Below are 9,829 nucleotides of genomic sequence, written 5' to 3'. Positions count from 1 at the left end.
CTAGAGGAAATGGACAAATTTCTAGAAACTCACTACCTATCTAAACTAACACAAACAGAGGTACAACAACTAAATATACCCTTAACAAGAGATTGAAAAGGTAATTTAAAAAATTCCCAACATCAACAAAAAAAAGCCTTGGCCTGGATGGCTTCACTGGAGAATTTTACCAAACTTTCAGAGAAGACTTAACACCACTACTACTAAAGGTATTTCAGAGCATAGAAAAGGATGGAATATTCCCAAACTCATTCTATGAAGCCAGCATAAACCTGATACCAAAACCAGGTACAGAAACCACAAAAAAGTAAATTACACACCAATATCCCTCATGAACATAGACGCAAAAATCCTCAACAAAATTCTAGCAAATAGAATTCAGCAACATGTCAAAAAAATAATTCACCATGATTAAGTGGGATTTATACAAGTTATGCAGGGATGGTTCAACATTAGAAAAACAATCAATGTAATCCATCACATAAATAAAACAAAAGACAAGAACCACATGATCTTATCAATCGATGCAGAAAAGGCATTTGACAAAGTCCAGGAACCATTCACGATAAAAACTCTCAACAAAATAGGAACAGAAGGGAAAGTCCTCAATATAATTAACAGCATTTATACAAAGCCAACAGCCAGCATCATCCTAAATGGAGAAACTTTGAAAGCATTCCCCTTGAGAATGGGAACCAGTCAAGATGCCCTTTATCACTACTCCTATTCAACATTGTGCTGGAGGTCCTAGCCAGAGCCATTAGTCTAGAAAAAGAAACAAAGGACATCCAAATTGGTAGGGAACAAGTCAAAGACCCAACTTTATGCTGCCTATGAGAAACTCACTTTAAATATAAATACACAAGTTGGTTAAAAGTAAAAAGATGGAAAAGATATAACATACTAACACTAATCAAAAGCAAGCTGGAGTAGCTGTATTAATATCAGAAAAGCACACTGAAGAGCAAAGAATGTAACTAGGAATATTTTTTAAAGTGAATTTATAATACAGTAAAACATGAAAAAGCTGAAATCTGCATAAGGTAGAAACCTGCCAGAGAAGGAAAACTCCAATATTTTCCACTAATAGAGAGCAATAGAAAAGTGCACCCTGTCAAAGGCAGAAAACTTGTGAGACCAGGAAAAACAAAGCAGACTCATCAAGTTCCAGCTCTCACAGGTTTCACTGTAATAAAGGGATCAATTAAGCAAGACAATATAACAATTCCAAATGTTTGTTCACCTAATGACAGAACTTAAAATACATGAAGCAAAATCTGATAGAACTGGAAAGAGAAATAGACAAATCCACAATTATAGTTAGAGATTTCAATAACCACTCTCAATAGTTGACAGAACAAAGTAGGCAGAAAATCACCAAGGATACAGTAGACTTAAACAGCACTACTAACCAAGTTAATCTGATTTGCATTTATGGAATCCTCCACACAATGACAGCAGAATAAATATTCTTTTCAAGTGCATACAAAACATTTACCAAGATAGACCATATTCTGAGCTGTAAAAAAAGAATCTCAATAAATTCAAAAGGGTTTAAGTAATACAAAGTATGTTCTCTGACCAAAATGGGATTTAATTACAAATCAATAACAGAAAGGTCCTTGGAGGCTTCCCAAATGTATTGAAACTAAATAACACACTTCTAAATAACCCATGGATCATAGAAGAAATCAAAGGGAAATTAAAACTGTTTTGAAGTGAATGAAACTGAAAATACATTCTGTCAGAATTTGAGGGATGCAGTGAAAGCATTAATTAAGGAGAAAGTAATAGTACTAAATGCACATATTAGAAAAGAAGAGCCTCGAATCAATGATCTCAGTTTCCACCTTAAGAAACCGGATAAAAAAGACAATGTTAAACCCAGAGTAAGTAGAAGATGAGATAATGAGATCAAAGCAAAAATCAATAAAATAGAAAATAGAAAATCAATGAAACCAAAAGCTGGTTGTTTGAGAAAATCTATAAAATTGATGAACTTTGAGACACACTGATCAGGAGGAAGAAAAGGCAGGTGACACAAATTACCAATATCATAAATGAGAGAGGTGACATCATTACATAATCTACAGATATTAAAAATAATAAGAGAGGGAGGATTAGGGAGCGATTAATGGGTACAGGGTTTCTTTTCAGGGTGATGAAAATGTTCTGTAATTAAATACTGGTGATGGTTTCTCAACTACATGAATATACTAAAAACCACTAAATTGTACACTTTTAAAGTGTATGTGGTATGTGAATTATCTTAATAAAAAATGAGAGAATATTATGAACAACTTTATGCCAATAGTTTTAACAACTTATATGAAATGAAGAAATTCCTTGAAAGACATAAATGACCAAAGCTCACTCAAAAAACAAATAGATAACCTGAATATCCACATGTCTACTAAAGAAATTGAACTCGTACTTACAAACCTTACAAAGAAATCTCCAGGCCCAGGTTTCACTGATAAATTCTACCAAATATCTAAGAAATAATACAAATTTTGGAACCTTCATCCATTGCCAGTGGGAATGCAAAATGGTACAGTCGTTATGGAAAACAGTCTGGAGGTTCCTCAAATATTAGAAATAGAGCTGCCATATGGCCCAGAAATTCCGCTTCTAGCTAGGTATATACCATAGGGACCTAATAGAAGTGACAAGAACAGACATATGCACACCTGTGTTCACTGAAGCACTATTCACAATACCAAAAAGTAGAAACAACCTAAGTGCCCATCAACGGATGAATGGATAAATAAAATATAGGAATACATACAATGGAATACTACTCAGCAATAAAGAAAAATAAGTTTCCAAAACATCTTACAATATGGATGAACCTGGAGGCAATGTTTAGTGAAACAAGTCAATCACAAACAAATAAAACTAAATAACACACTTCTAAATAACCCATCGATCATAGAAGAAAGCAAAAGGAAAATTAAAAGTGTTTTCAAGTAAATGAAAATATATTCTATCAGAATTTGTGGGGTGCAGCTAAAGCATTATTTTTATGTTCTCACATTTATGAAATGACATGAATAGGTAAATATATAGAAACTACTGTTCATTAGTGGTTACCAGGGGTGGGAGGGAGGAGAGGGAGAAGTACTTCCTTATCCCATTACTTATTATGAAATACAAGATGTAAAAGGGGTCTAGTTCACTGTCTTACGTTGGGTTCTCTAGAGAAGCAAAATCAATGAAGTGTGTATATAAGTATATAGAGATATGTATTTCAAGGAAATGGCTCACCCAGTTGTGGAGGTTGGCAAGTCCCAAATCCATGGGTAAGATGGCAGGCTGGAAGCTTCTCCTGACTTACATGGTTGAGGAACTGACAAACCCAAAATCTGCAGGTCAGAAAGCAGGCTGAAGGCTTCTCATGTCCCAAGAGAACCGGAGGTCAGACAACACGAGATGAATGCAGGATTGAGAGAGAGATAGCTTTGCTATAACATCTGTTTATACCATGGATTTAGGCCATACCCCAAAGGAAATTCCTCTTCCAACTGATTGACTGCTCACATCAGATCACAAAATAAGAAGTGATTATATAGTGTCTGCCAAACCACTGAGAGCCATAGCCTAGCCAATTTGACACGTAACATTAACCATCACAATCCACCCCTTGTCAACTTTTCACCTATACACATCTCCTTAAACCATGTAAAACCTCTAAATAAAGATAATTGTATCATACTTGCACCTAACATGATACAACTAACACGCTTAAAACTGAAAACGCAACAGCCCCATTTACATTTTATATTTTATAATGAGTAATGGAATAAGGGGGATGGAAGAAAACAAAGCTATTTACTAAATATACATATCTATGTATACACATGTATAAAAAAACAAGGAAGATATACTTGTAACAATTACAGTCCTCATTTCTTCAACTGGTCATGTGGCCGTAGCTGGTATTTAGAACTACCTTCTTCTACCACCCATTTTGTATTCCTTTTGCCCTCAGCAAGCACCTCAGCTGGTCATGGTTCTTTGGCTGGTGGGGTGACCCAAACCTTCATTCCTGAAGGGTATGGGCTGTTAGTAGTCATGCCAGAATTGGGTTGCTGTAGTTTTCCATTGACTTTAATCACAGGACATGGTAGTACTAAGAGACGTCCAAAGGGATCTCCTGTATTCCAGACATACTCTTCTTTACCTCCATTATGTAATATCAATCTGATTTCCCCTTGGTAATCAGGATCAATCACACCAGCCAATACACTAACTCCCTTCTTTGCCTGTAGATCCAGAGGCATGAGGATCCCAAAGTGGCTTGGTGGCATTCATAACTTCCAGTTTAATGGAATCAGTGTTGTGTCTCCTGGTGGGAGCATTCCTCCCTTTGGAACTAAGACCTCTAGACACGCAGAGCATAGGGTCCCGGGGACAGGAAGTAAAAATTTTGCAAGTGGGTCACTAGGGGTAATAGTAAGTTGTGCCACGCCCATTTCCACCCCTTGATTCCTGGACCCATGAATCCTGGCTATGGGAGAAACAGCACCATATATTGGGCGCTTGTTTAGAGCATATACAGCCTCCTGGAGAGCATTTCCCCAACTCTGCAAGGTATTGCCACTTAGCTGGTGCTGAAATTATATCTTTGGAAGGCCATTCCATCATTCTATCAAACCAACTACTTTAGTATGATGGGGAACATGGTAAGACCAGTGAATTCCATGAGCATGGGCCCATTTCTGTACTTCATTTGCTATGAAGTGAGTTCCTTGATCCAAGGCAATGCTGTGTGGGATACCACAATGGTGGATAAGGCATTCTGTAAGTCCATGGATGGTAGTTTTGGCAGAAGCATCACATGCAGAGAAGGAAAATACGTATCCAGAGTAATGTCTATCCCAGAAAGGACAAAATTAAGCCCTTCCCATGATGGAAGTGGTCCAACGTAACCAGCCTGCCACCAGGTTGCTGGCTGATAGCCTCGAGGAATGGTGCCATATTGGGGACTCAGTGTTGGTCTCTGCTCCTGGCAGATTGGGCATTCAGCAGTGTCTGTAGTTAAGTTGGCCTTGGTGAGTGGAAGTCCATGTTGCTGAGCCCATGCATAACCTCCATCCCTGCCACCATGGCCACTTTGTTCATGAGCCCATTGGGCAATGACAGGAGTGGCTGGGGAAAGAGGCTGACTGGTATCCACAGAATGCGTCATCTTATCCACTTGATTGTTAAAATCCTCCTCTGTTGAGGTTACCGTTTGGTAAGCATTCATATGAGACCCAAATATCTTCACTTCTTCACTTTCAGAGAAGTCTATCCACATGCCTCTTCTCCATATCTCCTTGTCACCAATTTTCCAATCATGTTCCTTCCAAGTCCCTGACCATCCAGCCAAACCATTGGACACAGCCCATGAACCCATATACAATCACACATCTGGCCACCTCCCCTTCCAAGAAAAATGAACAACCAGGTGCACTGCTCGAAGTTATGCCCACTGAGAGGATTTCCCTTCACAACTGTCCTGAAGGTAGGTCCCATAAAAGGGCTGCAGTGCTGCTGTGCCCACTTCCATGTGGTGCTTGCATATCACACAGAACCATCTGTAAACCACGCGTAAGTTTTCTCTTCCTCAGTCAGCTGATTGTAAGAAACTCCCAGTGAGGCCATAGGTGCAGACTGGGAGATGGAAGGCAATGTGACAGTAGTGGGAACCACGGGCATTTGGGCCACTTCCTCATGGAACTTGTGCCTTCAGATGCTACTCGAGCTTGATCTCATATATACCGCCTACATTTAATGATGGAGAGCTGCTATGCATGTCCAAATTTATGACTCTGTGGGTCATACAACACCCAGTTCATGATGGGCATCTCAGGCCACATGGTGACTCGGAGGCCCATGGTTAAGTGTTCAGTCTCCACCAAGTCCCAGTAATAATCCAAAAGCTGTTTCTCAAAAGGAGAGTAGTCATCTTCAGAGGATGGCAGAGTTTTACTGCAAAACCCTACGGGTCTGTGCTGTGATTCACCAATAGATAAATGCCAAAGACTCCAAACAGCATCTCTGCCACTGACACTTCAAGAACCTTTGGATCTGCAGGATCATAAAGCCCAAAGGACACAGCAGCTTACCTAGCAGCCTGAACCTGTTGCAGAGCCTTCTCTTGTTGTGGCCCCCACTCAAAACTAGCAGCTTTTTGAGTCACTCGATAATAGGCCAGAGTGATACACCCAAATGAGGGGTATGTTTCCTCCAAAATCCAAAGAGGTCCACCAGGGTTTGTGCTTCCTTTTAAGTTGTAGGAGGGGTCAGATGTAACAAATTATCCTTCACATTAGAAGGAAAATCTTGACATACTCCACATCACTGGACCCCTAGAAATTTCACTGAGGTGGAAGGTTCCCGAATTTGTGTCAGATTAATTTCCTGCCCTCTAGCATACAAATTGTCTTACTGATAAGTCGAGTCATTGATACTTCTTCCTTACTAGGTCAAATCAGCATATTGTCATCAATGTAATGGACCAGCATTACGTCTTGTAGAAGGGCAAGGCAATGAAGGGCTAATAGGATCTAATTTCAAGAATTATTATAAAGCTGCAGTAATCAAGAGTGTGCTGTATAAATAGACATATAAACCAGTAGAATAAAATTGAGAGTCCAGAAATACATCTATGGTCAATTGATTTTCCACAAGTGTGCTAAGTCCATTCAATAAGGAAAGAAGAGTCTCTTCAATAAATGATGCTGGGAAAATGGGATTTCCACATGCAGTAGAAACAGGATCCATGACTCACACCATACACAAAAATGAATTCAAAGTGGATTAAAGGCCTAAATATGAAAACTAAAACTGTTAAATTCTTAGGAGAAAATATAGGGGCATGGCTACAGGACCTAGTATTTAACAATGGATTATCAGATATGACAACCGAAGCAAGAGCAGCAAAAGACAAAGCAGATAACTGGGACCTTATAAAAATTACTTTTGTTCATCAAATGAATTTATTGACAAAGAGACAACCTACACATTGAGAGAAAATTTGGGAGAACCACTAAGGGCTTAATATCCAAAATACATATTTTTAAAAACTCCTATAACTCAACAAAAAGAAGAAAAACAAGCCCAGGACAGAGAGGGAGAAAACGTAAAACAAAATTCAAATTCATGAAAAAAGACCAGACTTACTGGTCTGACAGAGACTGGAGGAACCCCTGAGACTATGTATGGCCCCAGCACACTCTGCTAACTCAGAAATGAAATCATTCCCGAAGTCTGCTTTTCAGGCAAATATTAGACAGGCCTATAAAACAAACAATAACACACGTGAGGAATGTGTTTCTTAGTTCAATCAAACATATGAGACCAACTGGGTGTCCTAACGCAAGATGAGAAGGCAGGAAGGGACAGGAAAAACTGTACAAATGGACATGGGGAACCCGGGATGGAAAGGGGGAGAGTGCTGTTACATTGTGGGTATTGCAACCAATGTCACAAAACAATATATGTATAAATTTTTGAATGAGAAACTAACCTGAGCTGTAAACTTTCCCCTAAAGCACAACAAAAGTAAAAGAAGACACCTCAATCAAAAAATGGGCAAAGATCTTGAACAGACATTTCACCAAAGAGGATATTCAAGTGGCCAGCAAGCACATGAAAAGATGCTCAATATCATTAGCCATTATGAAATGGAAATCAAAAGCACAATGAGATATCACTTCACCCTTATTAGAATAGCAATGATCAGAAAAATGGAAAACAAAAACAAGAGGTGTTGGAGAGGATGTGGAGAAATTGGAACTCTCATGCACAGCTGATGGGAATGGGAATTGGTACAGCCGTTGTGGAAAACAGTTTGGCGGTACCTCAAAAGGTTGACTATAGCACTAGAACATGACCTAGCAATCCCAATCCTAAGTATATAACCAAAAGAAGTGAAAGCAGGAATGCAAACAGAAACCTTTACATCAATGTTCATTGTAGCAATTTTCACAATAGCCAAAAGGTGTAAATAACCTAAATGTCCATCAACAGATAAATGGATAAACAAAATGGGATATATACATACAATGGAATATTACTCAGCCATAAAGAGAAATGAAGTCCTGATGCATGCCACAACATGGATGAACCTCAAAAACATTATGCTGAGCAAAATAAGCCAGTCACAAAAGAACACAAATACTGTATGACCTCAATTATATGAAATAAGCAAATATATAGAAACCAAAGCTTATTAGAGATTACCATGGGTGTGAAGGAGGGAAAAAAAAAGGGAGTTTTTGAGGGACACTGAGTTCATAATAATGTTAGTGGAATAATTAGGAAAAAAGATAGTGTTATGGGTTGCACATTATGAACAGTGTAATCAATGTCATTGAGTTGTGCATGTAGAAACTGTTGAATTGGCAACTGCTTTTGCTGTGTATATTTTCATCACAATTAAAAAAAAGAAATTGCCATCTAAAAAGAAAAAAAAACAAGACTGTTGTTTTGGCATAAAGATAGACAAGTAGATCAAAGGAACAGAATCGAGATTACAGAAATAAATCTGTGGAGAAAGGATAGCTTTTCAACAAATGGTGCTCAACGTTTGGATATCCATGTGCAAAAGAAATAAACTTGGATCCATATCTTGCACCATATACAAAAATTAACTCAAAATGGATCACAGACCTAAATTCAAAACCTAAAGCTGTGACATCTCTAAAAAAATTAATAACAGGAGAAAATCTTTGTGACACTGGGCTAGGTAAAAATTTCTTAGATACTACACCAAATGCACAATCTATAAAGGAAAAATATCAATAAACTGGACTTCATAAAAATTAAAAACTTCTGCTCTTCAAAAGACACTGCTCATGTAGCAGTATTCTTGTAATAAAAACACAAGCCACAGACTGGGAGAAAAATCTTTGCAAAACATACATTCAATAAACAGAATATATAAATCCAGAATATATAAATACATCTCAAAACTCCACAATGCGGGACTTCTGGCAAAACGGCGCTCTAGGCAGAAGCACCACGCTGTCCCTGAACAGCAAAGATCTGAAAAACTAAGCTGAACAGAGAAAACAACAATCCTGAAACCCTAAAACATCAAATGAAGACATAAAGAACTCAGCCAAGCACCAAATGGAGTGAGAAAACTGACAGAGAACTGACAGCGAGGAAAGATTCATGCAGAGGTCCCCTACCAGCTAACACAGCGCGGATCCGCCATCTTGGACTCCTATCGGCGACCAGCAAACAGCGGGTATGAGAAAACAGCTTCACGGAGCTTCCAACGGGAGACAAAAGAACCGATAATTTGCAATATACTCTTTCCCACCCCCCCAACCCTTCTTCACCCCCACTCAGCCTCCTCTGCTACCCGCGGCCACAATCTCTTGTCTGGGAAACACCAGCTACTTGGATTCCACACACCCAAATGGGCCGGCTCTTTGAGTGCCATTTGTTGGCTACTGGTGTTGCTTTTTTCCGCTTCTTTTGATTTCTTCCTTACCTCTCACTACCTCCCCCTCCTTTCGCTCAAATACCTGGCTCCGAGCGCCATCTTTGCTTCTTCCTGAGGGGCTGTGGAGCTCTGTTCGAGTGTGCAGCTGCTGCCCGGTCTGGGCTACCGTACTGGTGGGATCCCGGGGCTTTTGTTCATTTGTTTGCTTTGAATTGTTTGTTTGTTTTCTATTCCTTTTCTTGAATTGGGAGCCCTTTCTGGCCAGGCGGTGCTGCGGGGCAAGGAGACTACCCTCTCGGCTTGAACAGACGTGCAGAGGGATCCCTGAGGACATTTCTTTCTTTGTCTTTTTTTCTTCTTTTTCTGTTTTTTTGTTTTTGGGGG

The sequence above is a fragment of the Trichechus manatus genome, unplaced genomic scaffold (genome assembly GCF_000243295.1).
Source record: "Trichechus manatus latirostris isolate Lorelei unplaced genomic scaffold, TriManLat1.0 scaffold00233, whole genome shotgun sequence".
Classification (NCBI taxonomy): Eukaryota; Metazoa; Chordata; class Mammalia; order Sirenia; family Trichechidae; genus Trichechus; species Trichechus manatus.
The sequence above is the reverse complement of the archived record's forward strand: the minus strand, read 5'-3'. Positions refer to the sequence as shown.